A 14,188-nucleotide genomic window follows, 5' to 3' on the forward strand; every position below is an offset into this window, starting at 1 on the left:
CAGGTGGCACGATCTGATATCACCAAGTAATTAAGAGTCCAGGATCCATGTGCAAGTTGTTTGTCCAGGGTCAATGTCATTTCCAACCAATCAGCGGTCATGTGTGACTGATGATGTCATTTAGAGTGCGACGTGACAATTTCAAACGGAAAGCGCGCTCAGAAATGCTCAGAAGAAGCAGAACTAGCAAAACGGAGAGGTGCTACTGCAGTGTTCCTGACTGTTGCCGTGTAATGACATTTTCAAAGAAACAGGTAAGACTATTTCTCGAAAAAATGTATATCCTATGTGCCATCTCCACCGAATTTCTCTATTTTAATCACTTTTAGTATATACATTTTTATATAGTAAGCAAATTGTGTGTTGTTCGATATGATCAGTCAGTAGGCTACACGGAGGTTACTGTTAGCTAGCATGAAACGGCTAAGAGTATGGAGCTCTTTCCCGTTACAATATGTTCAAGAATAACACAAAGACGTTAGGTCAGTGCAGCAAAGCCTACGTTCTTTATTTTTTCTGTAATGATTTGTGCATAAAATTGACAATATGTCAGCAAAGATTTCAAACCGGTTAAAACGGAAAGCGTTACGGATCCAGGATTATTGTTCGTAACCAGTCCAGGACAAACACATAGGCTACTCACTTTTCTCTTGCTATATTAATCCAGGATTATTGTTTGTAATCGGTCCAGGACAAACACACATTCACTTGCCTGCCTCTGATTAAGTATTAATCCAGGATTGTTGTTAGTAATCGGTCCAGGACAAGCACACACTCACTTGCCTCTTATTAAGTATTAATCCAGGATTATTGTTCGTAACCAGTCCAGGACAAACACATACTCACTTTTCTCTTACTAGGCTATATTAATCCAGGATTATTGTTCGTAACCAGTCCAGGACAAACACATAGGCTACTCACTTTTCTCTTGCTATATTAATCCAGGATTATTGTTTGTAATCGGTCCAGGACAAACACACATTCACTTGCCTGCCTCTGATTAAGTATTAATCCAGGATTGTTGTTAGTAATCGGTCCAGGACAAGCACACACTCACTTGCCTCTTATTAAGTATTAATCCAGGATTATTGTTCGTAACCAGTCCAGGACAAACACATACTCACTTTTCTCTTACTAGGCTATATTAATCCAGGATTATTGTTCGTAACCAGTCCAGGACAAACACATAGGCTACTCACTTTTCTCTTGCTATATTAATCCAGGATTATTGTTTGTAATAGGTCCAGGACAAACACACATTCACTTGCCTGCCTCTGATTAAGTATTAATCCAGGATTGTTGTTAGCAATCGGTCCAGGACAAACACACACTCACTTGCCTCTTATGAAGTATTAATCCAGGATTATTGTTCGTAACCAGTCCAGGACAAACACATACTCACTTTTCTCTTACTAGGCTATATTAATCCAGGATTATTGTTCGTAACCAGTCCAGGACAAACACATAGGCTACTCACTTTTCTCTTGCTATATTAATCCAGGATTATTGTTTGTAATAGGTCCAGGACAAACACACATTCACTTGCCTGCCTCTGATTAAGTATTAATCCAGGATTGTTGTTAGTAATCGGTCCAGGACAAACATAGCCTGGAAAACCAGCGCCAAATGCTGGACGGCAAAATGTTTTGCCTGCATTTGGGTCTGGCCTCGGACCATTGAACATTTTGAAAACACTGCCCTGAATCTGGCAGATGGCAACTAAACCAATCACAACGCAGAGATGTGTTTTGAATCAACGCGGGCGGGGCAGAGGGCTCTGGGGCGGGGTTTTGAGGGAGCGTTGGCCTATAGGCACAGACACGGTTTGAAAGACAACGGGTTGTGCTCATCAAAAATGTTCCGTTGTTTCCATTCATCGAGGCCAGACTAAATGAGACATCCAATCCATTTAGGCTGGTTTATCAGGCTAGGACAAACACACACTCACTTGCCTCTTATGAAGTATTAATCCAGGATTATTGTTCGTAACCAGTCCAGGACAAACACATACTCACTTTTCTCTTACTAGGCTATATTAATCCAGGATTATCGTTCGTAACCAGTCCAGGACAAACACATAGGCTACTCACTTTTCTCTTGCTATATTAATCCAGGATTATTGTTTGTAATAGGTCCAGGACAAACACGCATTCACTTGCCTGCCTCTGATTAAGTATTAATCCAGGATTGTTGTTAGTAATCGGTCCAGGACAAACACACACTCACTTGCCTCTTATGAAGTATTAATCCAGGATTGTTGTTAGTAATCGGTCCAGGACAAACACATACTCACTTTTCTCTTACTAGGCTATATTAATCCAGGATTATTGTTCGTAACCAGTCCAGGACAAACACATAGGCTACTCACTTTTCTCTTGCTATATTAATCCAGGATTATTGTTTGTAATAGGTCCAGGACAAACACACATTCACTTGCCTGCCTCTGATTAAGTATTAATCCAGGATTGTTGTTAGTAATCGGTCCAGGACAAACATAGCCTGGAAAACCAGCGCCAAATGCTGGACGGCAAAATGTTTTGCCTGCATTTGGGTCTGGCCTCGGACCATTGAACATTTTGAAAACACTGCCCTGAATCTGGCAGATGGCAACTAAACCAATCACAACGCAGAGATGTGTTTTGAATCAACGCGGGCGGGGCAGAGGGCTCTGGGGCGGGGTTTTGAGGGAGCGTTGGCCTATAGGCACAGACACGGTTTGAAAGACAACGGGTTGTGCTCATCAAAAATGTTCCGTTGTTTCCATTCATCGAGGCCAGACTAAATGAGACATCCAATCCATTTAGGCTGGTTTATCAGGCTAGGACAAACACACACTCACTTGCCTCTTATGAAGTATTAATCCAGGATTATTGTTCGTAACCAGTCCAGGACAAACACATACTCACTTTTCTCTTACTAGGCTATATTAATCCAGGATTATCGTTCGTAACCAGTCCAGGACAAACACATAGGCTACTCACTTTTCTCTTGCTATATTAATCCAGGATTATTGTTTGTAATAGGTCCAGGACAAACACGCATTCACTTGCCTGCCTCTGATTAAGTATTAATCCAGGATTGTTGTTAGTAATGGGTCCAGGACAAACACACACTCACTTGCCTCTTATGAAGTATTAATCCAGGATTATTGTTCGTAACCAGTCCAGGACAAACACATACTCACTTTTCTCTTACTAGGCTATATTAATCCAGGATTATCGTTCGTAACCAGTCCAGGACAAACACATAGGCTACTCACTTTTCTCTTGCTATATTAATCCAGGATTATTGTTTGTAATAGGTCCAGGACAAACACGCATTCACTTGCCTGCCTCTGATTAAGTATTAATCCAGGATTGTTGTTAGTAATGGGTCCAGGACAAACACACACTCACTTGCCTCTTATGAAGTATTAATCCAGGATTATTGTTCGTAACCAGTCCAGGACAAACACATACTCACTTTTCTCTTACTAGGCTATATTAATCCAGGATTATTGTTTGTAATCGTTCCAGGACAAACACACACTCACTTGCTTCTTATTAAGTATTAATCCAGGATTATTGTTCGTAACCAGTCCAGGACAAACACACTTTTCTCTTACTAGGCTATATTAATCCAGGATTATTGTTTGTAATCGTTCCAGGACAAACACACAGTCGCTTGCCTCTTATTAAGCATTAATTCAGGATTGTTGTTAGTAATCGGTCCAGGACAAACACACGTTCACTTGCCCCTTATTAAAGGAATAGTTCGGAATTTTGGACATAGGACCTCATTTCCAACTTAGTCGGGGTGATATAGGTCGGTGAAGACCATTTTCATTGAATTTCTGCCCTTCCTTGAGTTGCAGCGTTCATCTCGTGCTAACCTGGTGCCGAGATAACGCAAGTCAACGGTAACATCCAGCCTGCCACTGAAAACACTCCACAGAACACCCGAAACAAATAATTTATAACGTCAGACTATCGATGCACATGCCTGTGTTGATAGAACCATGTTAGAAATAAAACTAACCTTGCATTGCATTGCAATAGCCTACTTTGTTCCCTGTATTGCAGTGGTGGATTGATATTGAGAAACTAAAACTAGTCCCTCAAAATGTAAAAAATAATTGAGTTGCAAGGTCAATTTTATTTCTAAAATTATTCTATCAACACGGACATGTATATCGATAGTCGGACGTTTTAATTGACTTGTCTCGGGTGTGCTGTGGAGTGAGTAAGACTGTTGTTGATGTCAGACTGATGTTACCGCTGAAATGCAGTAGCTCAGAACCAGCGTTAGCAAAGGGGAACGCTGCAACTGAAGGAAGGGGTTAAACGCGATAAAAACGGTCTCCACCGACCTATATCACCTCGGTAAAGTTGGAAATGAGGTCCTATGTCCCAAATTCCGAACTATTCCTTAAAGTATCAATCCAGGATTGTTGTTAGTTATCGGTCCAGGACAAAAGCATTCACTTACCTTTTGTTAGGCTACATATTAATCCAGGACTATTGTTTGTCATTAGTCCAGGATTTTCACAGCCAGCATTTACCTTGATCTTTGAATTAATAAAATCAGGCTTTTTAAGGAGTGTTTATTAACTTTTAATGTGAAATGAAGATGTAAAGTGAAAATGACTTAATTATTAGGCTAATTATAATTAAACTCTAACTTAAATACTGACTGCAATGTTAAAATATGTGTTCTTTACATTCAGGAATGGAAGACCTTATCAAAAAGGCTGTCCTTAATGAAGAAAAACAGACATGTGGATCGAAGAAGGCAAAACTCAATGTTTTTGTTATTCAAAGACAGGAGGATTTGAAAAGTTTTGTCACGAGAAAGCTGCAAAGCCTTGATGGACAATAAAGCACGTTTAATTGTACCTCCAAGAAGGACCAGGAGAAGGTTTATTTTAAGTATAACTGTCTGCGATTTGGCTAACCAAAGGCTAAAAGCTACAGGTCTGTGGGCTGTAGGGCCTATGTTTCATTTAAAATCAATAATGATTGGCAAGGCCATACAGTTATAGTCCAGCGTGTGTTTGGCCAACACAACAACCACGTTACCACTGATCCAAATGATGGACACTCAAATTGTATGCACCCAGAACTGAAGACGAGGATCGAACAACTCCTTGCCCTTGGAGCAAAGCCAGACATCGTTCTGTCTGAGAGTCACAAGTGGGCACAGACTCAAGGACACAGTGACATTAGTGATAGGACATTCTTTGCCACACCACGAGACATTGACAACATCAGAACATCAGTCAAACCTGGTGCAGTACGGCAAGCAGATAGTGTTTGTGGACACCACCCACTGTGTCAACCAGTATGACTTCCCCTTGCTTACACTCCTTGTAAGAGATGGTCATGGACGAGCAATGAACAACAGACCACCTTAGAGCAGGTTCTTGAGCAACTGAGGATACAGTTCCAGCACCCTCCCAGGTGAGTTGTAACTAATTGCAATCCTAAATCCAGGGAATCCAGCGCTCTCCCTTGATGTGCAAGATGTAGGAATGAGAAGTGTTGTGTCTACATACAATGTTGTGCAAAAGTATAATTATAATGATGAACAGGCAGTCTCTGTAGGAAATGTATTTAATGGTTAATATTTCCTATAAACATGGATGTATAGTTATTTTTTGTGCCATAAAGAACACATGGCACTGCAAAAAGTTTGGGCACTTAAAACCTTAGTTTTGGACCTTTGAGAGTTTATCTTTAAAGAACTGCCAAATATTACAAAACTAGAAATCTGTTGGTAGGAAGTAAGGAAAAGTTATGTTCTTTTTCTTTTTTAGAGCATTCGTGGTTGACAAAGACTATGCTGAAATTAATGCTTTATCAAGCATTTTCCCTGAATCTTATATCCTTTTGTGCTGGTATCACGTCTTGCAGGTAGATGCATAGGTTTATTATACAGCTTTAATATTTACATTTTGCACTCTAAGATTTAATGTGAGTCTTACATTGTTCTTTCACTAATCCACAGGCTGTTCAAAGATGGTTATCCAAAACAGAGTTTGGAGTGCATGGACCTTCCAACTTTCAAACTGAAGACCTGTAAAACTGTAAGTATTTCAAATCTGTTATGAGACTGATTTAGGCTATTGTCTGCACAAATGACCTAGTCTGCAAAGTCTTTGTGCACCTTTCCATGTCTGCAGACGGTGGAGGTTTTAGGTGAGCATTATGCCAGTAAGAGAAACTGACTAATGCAAACTGTGTAAATTTGTCTAAAGTGTTCAATAGATTGCAACAAGTAGTTGCTATAAAGCATTTATCCAAACAAGTGCCACATTTTCAAAACAATTATTACAATGTTCAAATATGAATAGTTTCGTTCTACCCTTTTTAAAATGAGCCGGTATAAGACACTCTAGCAGTGCTCCTGGGTCACTTTCAGACGCACAAATGTGCATACGCTATTATTGAACCTCAAAGAACAACTTCTGATGGTCAAAAAAATGTGTTCTATGATACTTTTAAGGAGGCAGAATTTGAGACCACAGCCAAGAAGTTCAACAAAATGTTCAGACAACACCCAGCTGAGTGGCAGTACTTCACAAGACACTGGGAAGAGATTGGTCACATGTGGTCCGATTACGGACGTTGCTTTGAGCATTTGAACACTGATATGAACAATGTCATTGAACGGTAAGCTACAAACTATTTAATTGCTCACTCTTGCTTATTTTATTACTTGCACATATCTGTTAATATTTTAGTTTTCACACATTAATAATTATTTTTGTGTTTTACAGGCTCAAATACCAGTTTCTTGGAGGCGTTAGGAATCTGCGTATACTGTAGATCAGGGGTTTTCAAAGTGGGTGCCGCGGCACCCTGGGGTGCCGTGACGCATGCTCAGGGGTGCCGCGGAATCTCTAAGGCTTGATAATTTAATGACATTTTAAAAAGCATTATCCATTTCAAAATTCATTTTATTGCACTATCAATTGAAAACTTATTTGCAGCACAAACAACAATAGGCTACAGTTTGTCGTACTGTGCTGTATGTAGGCTAGCCTACTTATTGTTATTGCCCTACGTAACGTCAACAACAGTTCGTTTGGTGACTTCGTTCGTTATTCCGTAGGCGCAATGGATACGTTTTTAAAGAGAACGCCATGCATCTCCACAGGGACAGACCTCGTAATCTGACCACACGAAATCGGCAAAGAGAAAAGTGAGGCAATATAACGACTCCTACCTCCAGTATGGGTTCACTTGGGGTGGCGAGGTAACGTGTCCCACACCAGTATGCCTGGTCTGCAGGGAGACGTGGGCTAACGATGGCTACGGCTATTGGGGAAGTTTGCGCTTCAAATACGAGTCCACTTATGCTATGGCCTTTGCCAGCTACTCGCTAACATGAGGACACATTTACAGAGAACTTTTTATTTTGCAAAGAACTGGCCAACCATGCTACCGGAGATGAGATATTCAAGGTGACAGATGAATACTCGAGGAACAATAATCTTAGCTTGGATATGTGCGTTAAGTGTGTGCACTGACGCGGCGGCCTCGATGACAGGTCGGATCAAAGGCGTCGTAACGAAAGCTATGCAACAGAATTCTGCCATGGTAGCGACGCATTGCATGGACCTGACGGATGTACTGAATGAAGTCGTAAATATAGTTAATTATGTTAAATCACGTTCCCTTTAAACACGGTTATTCACTGCCCTCTGCAGTGAAATGGGTTCAGGTCAGGTGGTTATCATGTTGTCTCTTCACATCCTGATCACCATTTATTCAAAGTTCAATTAAATGAGTTGAATGAGAGTAGTTCTTTTGAATAAAGCAAAAAAAAGATATTAACTTCACCTTATCATAGTAATGCCTATGATAAAAGCAGTGTTGGCCTATCCAACATATCACAAGGTTAAAGAAAATGGCATGAAGTACGAATATAGTACAAAGGAGGTTGAGAGTAAAAAGTAAAAAAGAAATTAGGGGTGCCGTGGATGGAGAGAAATATGTTTATGGGTGCCGTAAGCCAGAAAAGTTTGGGAACCACTGCTGTAGATGACCTAATACATGTCCTCCTTGAAAAAGCAGAAGATTACTTCAGCATAATGAGGGAGTTACAGTATGCTGGGCGTGTGAAGAACAAATTCAGCCACCCCCCCTCTTTGCAGACAGAAGCAACAACTGAATGTGTGAACGACAGTTTGGCACCGATTTCTTCACACAGTGCAGTGTCATTGCCAACCTTAGCAAGTGGTACCCATGTGTAACTACTGTTGAGAAATTAGTGTTGCAAAAATCATCAGTAGCTGGACAGAAACTCCTGATCCAATAAAGGAAATGATTGATAGGTTACATTGTCATGTTTTAGAGGCAGACGGGGGCAAAGAAAGCAAGGACCCCTACCCCGCCATTATCAATGATAACGGCAAGAAAATCATGCCATTATATCAATCTAGAAAACGCAAGGTAGACACCAGGTCGATCTGCAAAACCACAACACACCAACAGAGCCCAAAAAACCTGATTACCCCGTGAGAAAGCGATCCAGAGGCTCAGTGAAGACTAAAAAAAACAAGGACTACTAGAATGAGCATATTCTAATCAAACACTTGGACTGTACCGATTTTTTAAGTTTTGTTGTATATATGTTTATTTCTTTGACAAGCAAACCCAAGAACAGGGTAAAAGAAGCTAAGCTATCATTAGATTTTAATGATAAAATCTAAAGCAAGTTGTTTACCTTTTCAATGAAAAACTCAATGACAAAGCTCAAGGCTTGTGCCCCAAATGTGTGTGTTTCTAAACTAAATGATGAGTTAAAGAGGAACTATGCAGGACTGGCGATTTCATCTCTGGTTTCAGTTTCGTTGTTCGTTTTCGCTCGTTTTATGCTTGCATTTTCTCTGCAGAGCTTCCCCGACAGCTTTAGCGTGTATATTTATACATGTATAGGCTATATTTAAATATATAAATTGCAAGCGTGGTTCTTCGTCTCAGACTTCCAGATGTAAACAAAGAGCGATCGTCTCCTGCAGAAAGTTGCATAGGGTCTCTTTAACATCATATGTAGAGTTGGCATTTTCCTTCATCTTGTGGAGGGTCTGTCTATAGAGAAAACAGTTAAATATATATATATATATATATATATATATATATATATATATATTTATTAAAAAGAATGTTAGGAAAATGGCATGCCACTCAAGATGGTACAAAAAAATCTGTACTGACACAGCAAATATGAGACGAATATTTAGACATTAATATTTTGGCATTATATACTTTCCTGGCGGAGTAGAGCAATTCTAGAAAATACAATGACATCAAAATACTTACTTTGTTTTTTCTGCCATTTCTTTGGTGATCCCCAAACCTTAAATTGCAGATAATAGTTAATAAAAAATAATGATGATGAAATTAACTTTCACTTCAGATATCAGGATTGGATGATAATCATTCCAGCATGGGACACACAAAAGAAGAAAAAAAAAGGAAGTGAAACAGAAGAGCCCCATAAGAATTTTATCAGCACCTTCCTACTAACACCATACCATTTTGTTTACCGTTCTTTAACACTGTAATACCTGATACACACTAGGGTGTGGATTTGATAAACGGAATATTTTGACCACACTCCATTCCGAAAACTCTATATTTAAGTCCATATATGTTTCATATGCCTTTTGAAACAGATATGGATTTAGGAATAACATTTTAACAAATTATCACATGGTATACTTTACCTTGTTTGCAGTGCTCACTGGGTTCAGGCAGTTACTGCATGTCTGTGTTCTGTCTACAATTGAAATGAATAAATGTACAAATTACATAGAATAATGCTCAATGCAATGGAAACTCAATTGAAAATGTAAATATCTGCTTATATGCAGAATGATTAGTTTTAAATTACCAGCATTACTAGGTTAAGAAACTGTATGCTTCAACTATGCATAGTTGTATGTTGCATACCTGTTGCATTAAAGAGATCCTTGCACATCTGTTGTCTTAATTGCATAATGGGTCCAAAATCCAAAACACTGCTCTGCTGAAGAGCATCCCCTGTCAATATGGCCTGGGCATACTGCAGAATAACAAATTGTCAGACTTCTCTTAATAAGAGGTTGCAGTTTCAACCTTAAGCTTGATGAATGTTCAGGTAGATGAAAAAGCTTGTAATAAGCTTGTAGCTTTGAAGGTTTAAAAATGACGGTAACACTAGGTATACTTTTACAGTGTATCTACCCAATTAAGTACAGTGGTATAACCGGTGTAACAATATGTTATAGCATGTACTGGTGTTCCACTCATGTATTTTTGTGTACATACCATACATACCGTTGATACACTGTAATATGAAGTACCGGTGTTTTTATAATAGTTTGCTAAAGTGCTGAATTCTTCAAGGAAGGGTGGTTGGACCGAGGCCCAAAGCACGCTAATGCTGGAACGAATGAATCAATGCACAGGACACGTTGATGTTGGGCAACTTTGCGGGTGGCAAGCTCAAGGGAAGTAGCATCACTTTGGAAAAAAACCCTGCTTAGTTCCAGTATAGTCAATAGGCTCGTTTGCGATGAGCTGCGGCTGACTTAGGCTGACTTAGGCTGGCTTCATACGTCAACGAGAGCTGCAGAGTCTTAGCAGGAGGGGCAACTAGCACATGCAGCTCATCCCGGACAGTCTGACTGAGCTTACGTACCTGAAGTTACTCGCGAGAGACCTGGCTGGAGACCTCGCGGTAGATATCGCGGGATTTTGTATTAAATACAGTAAAACTTTTATTCTTGCTCATTAAAATGAGCATGGTGACTGACGAAATAAATTGATATGATGTGTTTAAATAAACCACTGTTGTCATACAGTTAACAGGCCTGCATTGCAGCACATTAATTAAATATCAAGTGTTTTCCGTGTGTATATATTTAACCAACAGCATAAAATAGCAGAGTATCCTCATGTTTTCAGTAGGCTAGCCTACCGCTGTTCCAGAAATCACAAATAAGAAGGTATCCGTTCGATTTCTGTTCATTTTAGCACATTCTAACGTAAGGAGCAAATATTCTAGAACAGAGCAAGATGGATCACAGGGATAAGCTCCAGCGTCATCCCAGACGTTGGTTTTAGTGCAGTTGAACTGATCCGTCTTGGTCCGCTCTAGTGTCTTGGGTAAGGAGGCAGAACGAGACACCTGTCATACTCCTCATGGGGAGATTCTTCCAAACGGCCCTATCACAACTTTGAACTGACGTCATTGGGGTGGGTTTTGGCCAGCGCAGTTGCTTAAAAACCAACTGCGCTGAACTGCGCTGGCTGAGCTAAGACGCAGTCTCCCGAGATCTTGTATGGACATGTGACATGATGTCACGGGGGTAACTCCCACCGCGACTGCAAGAAGTCGGACATGATTTCTAACCAGTTTGCATTTCGTCTGTCCCAGTATGCACTCTGTTTAACCCAGCATGCATCACATCAAGTCAGATCTGCGCAGATTTTCGTCAAGTCAAACGCACCTAGTGTCTTCAGTTTGCAGTGCCTAGTAACTTAGTAACACACAGATTATAGTGAAGATGTTCTGGTATTTAAAAAAAAAAAAAAAAAACCTTAATATTACACTGTAACAACATTATGTAGGTACACAAAATACAAAATGTACCGGTAAGTACAACACTAGAACATGCTACAGTATATAACATATTGTTACACCGATTATTCCACTGTACCTAGGTAGATACACTGTAACAGTGTAGCAACAATACAATGGAGGGCAAAAGCAATAATGAATACCATAACAAAATGAACGCCACATGACTTCCCATCTATCTGCAGGGGATGCTTTATGGATACCGGTGTCCAGGGGCCATGACATCCCCATCATTCAGCAAATGAACTGAATAGAATAGAAACAAAATTAGTAAAGTACTACTCATTATTAGACAGTGGGTCAAACAGGGGTCAGCGAACATCGCCCCCCAAACAATGAGATGTGATCCCCACTTCCTTTATCCCATGGACTGTATTGCAATTAGAGCTGGAAATCTTTGCCCGAACCCGACTGGGCCCAACAGATTCAGTCTTAATTTTACCTGGGCCCGGGTCTGACTCCATGGCTTGAGCCATGCCTTTCGGGGTAAATGAGTGGTCAGGTGATGCATTTCCACCAGCACGATAGATGGATCAATGCTGATGAGGTGAAGCAGAAGATAGAGTGTGGCGTTTATCATACATTTTGGTTGAGCCAGCCACGAACACAAGTTCTTTTAAGTGTTCAGTGTTTATTTGTTTAGCGGATTTTACAAAAGGCATGTCTCAGAGCGCTTAACAACAAAGAGCACCAATGAGCAATAGGGGCAAGGAAAAACTCCAACATCATTTTTTGTTTTAACTTGTTATGGTTATGTTATGTTTAGGTGTTAAAAATGAATGAGTAATGTTAAAATGTATACCCCTGACACAAAATGAGGAGTTGTGTGTCTGTGCATATTTGAATAATTCCCGGCTGTAAGCGGGTTTGGGCTTTAAAAAGCTGTCAAAATGTACTTGTTGGGTTCAGGACGAATTTTGTCGGGCTTGGGCCGTGTCAGGCCTAACTTTTAAGGCCCGTTTCCAGCTGTAATTGCAATGGAACTAGACTGCTATGAAAACAATGGATTTTAAATGTATCACTGCAACACGTAGTGCAACCCCAACATTTCACCATAAACGTTACAGTTCACATTCAGCATAGCTAGAATGCAAAAAATGGGCTTCATTGACAGGTGGGGAGTGGGGTTGTTTGGTGCACTCTAACCCTGTCTGGTCCTCACAGAGCAGTAGTACAGTGATAATCGGGTAGCCATATTTTGTACCTCCAGTTTTGAACTATGGTCGCCACCCTCTCTTTAGATTCCCCAAGGGAGTTCATATATATATATATATAACTCTTCTCCCAGTAATATCTGCATACAAAAGAAAACGTATTAGTTGGGCATGAATTGTATGGATCAATAAATTACTAATATACAGTTGTTAAGACCCTGCTGGTCAGTCCTGGGGTTGCGCCCTCTGGTCTAATGCCTGTGTGGGCTCTGCCCCTTGAATCTGTTTCCCTGATTTGCAGAGCAAGGACCCCATTGGTGTTTGGAGTAATGGGTGGTGCTATATAACAAGGATGAATGGACGCGTTCTCTCTGGTCTTGGCTCTGCTCTCTGCCCTTCGCTTGGGCCTGCTCTCTGCGCTCGATGGCTGCTCCTCTGGGGAGAGCCGCAACCCGTTGCCAGCTTGCACCTAGACGTCGCGTTTTTACACTCTCTGTTTGATCACCCCTAGACACTTTGCATTACACTTTTCTTTATCATATACTGACTTTACCCTTTTTAATGTTTCAATAAATATAATATTTAAAACCTTTAGCTACAGTGTGGTCCCCATCCTTAATGTCACGGCTACCTTGAGCCCGGTGGTTGTGACACAGTATATTACATAGTTACTTACAAAAAGGTTCCAGTGGTTACCATTCTCAAGAAAGGCCTCAACCATCACCTTTTCCTTAAAAATGTTTATCTAGCAGAGGACAGAATGAATATAAAAGGTTCTTAAATTAACAATATCTGACCCTCTATGAAATTAAAAATATAAATATGAGAATGCATAATAACAAACCTTCCTAAAGTAAGCATTCCTGGCTCGAGAGGAGCTTTCCAGGATCTTCACCAGTGTTTGAGAGACCAAATGGAGAGTTCTGTGTAAACAAAAACATAGTATTATAGAAATGACCCGGAGCATTTAAAACTACCAAAGGCAATGTAACATTAACTTGATGATACTGACAATAAAGTGCACCCAATACCTTCACATCAGATAAAGGACATAAATTGCCTGTTGAACAAGCATATGGGTTAACTAAATGTTCAGCCCTCATCCTGCCATGATAAAAACAGGTATCACACAAATTGGAAGTTTGATATAGCCTCTAGCAACCAATGAAGAATGTAGTCTGTATTACATAAAACATAATTTTGTTTTAACTTTCACTATCAAAACAAAAACACTATGTAGGTTTGAATTCAGATTGGCACAAGTAAGACACCAGTATTCAAAATAAAATTAGTTGGAACCTCATCAGATATCTCACAATCCTCAAAGACTTAGAGTTGACACATATATGGATATGTTTGTGGATATTATTAGAAAAGCGCACTGCATAATAGGTTGTGAAATTTGCATAATAGAATGTTTCTCC

General features: G+C 40.0%; 2 long non-coding RNA genes across 2 annotated transcripts; both read right to left on the minus strand.

Moving 5' to 3' along the window:
- Window positions 1-8,621: 8,621 nt before the first annotated feature.
- On the minus strand, window positions 8,622-10,002 carry LOC134098079 (uncharacterized). Its single transcript, XR_009941003.1, has 4 exons — window positions 9,939-10,002; window positions 9,713-9,765; window positions 9,306-9,342; window positions 8,622-9,074 (listed from the first exon to the last, which is right to left on the minus strand). It is a non-coding gene; the product is annotated as an uncharacterized LOC134098079 (long non-coding RNA).
- A 7-nt stretch (window positions 10,003-10,009) lies between these two features.
- On the minus strand, window positions 10,010-13,238 carry LOC134098080 (uncharacterized). The gene is made up of 3 exons (XR_009941004.1): window positions 12,815-13,238; window positions 11,754-11,856; window positions 10,010-10,050 (listed from the first exon to the last, which is right to left on the minus strand). It is a non-coding gene; the product is annotated as an uncharacterized LOC134098080 (long non-coding RNA).
- Between the last annotated feature and the right edge of the window lie 950 nt (window positions 13,239-14,188).

Source organism: Sardina pilchardus, chromosome 12, assembly GCF_963854185.1.
Source record: "Sardina pilchardus chromosome 12, fSarPil1.1, whole genome shotgun sequence".
In the NCBI taxonomy this organism is placed as follows: Eukaryota; Metazoa; Chordata; class Actinopteri; order Clupeiformes; family Clupeidae; genus Sardina; species Sardina pilchardus.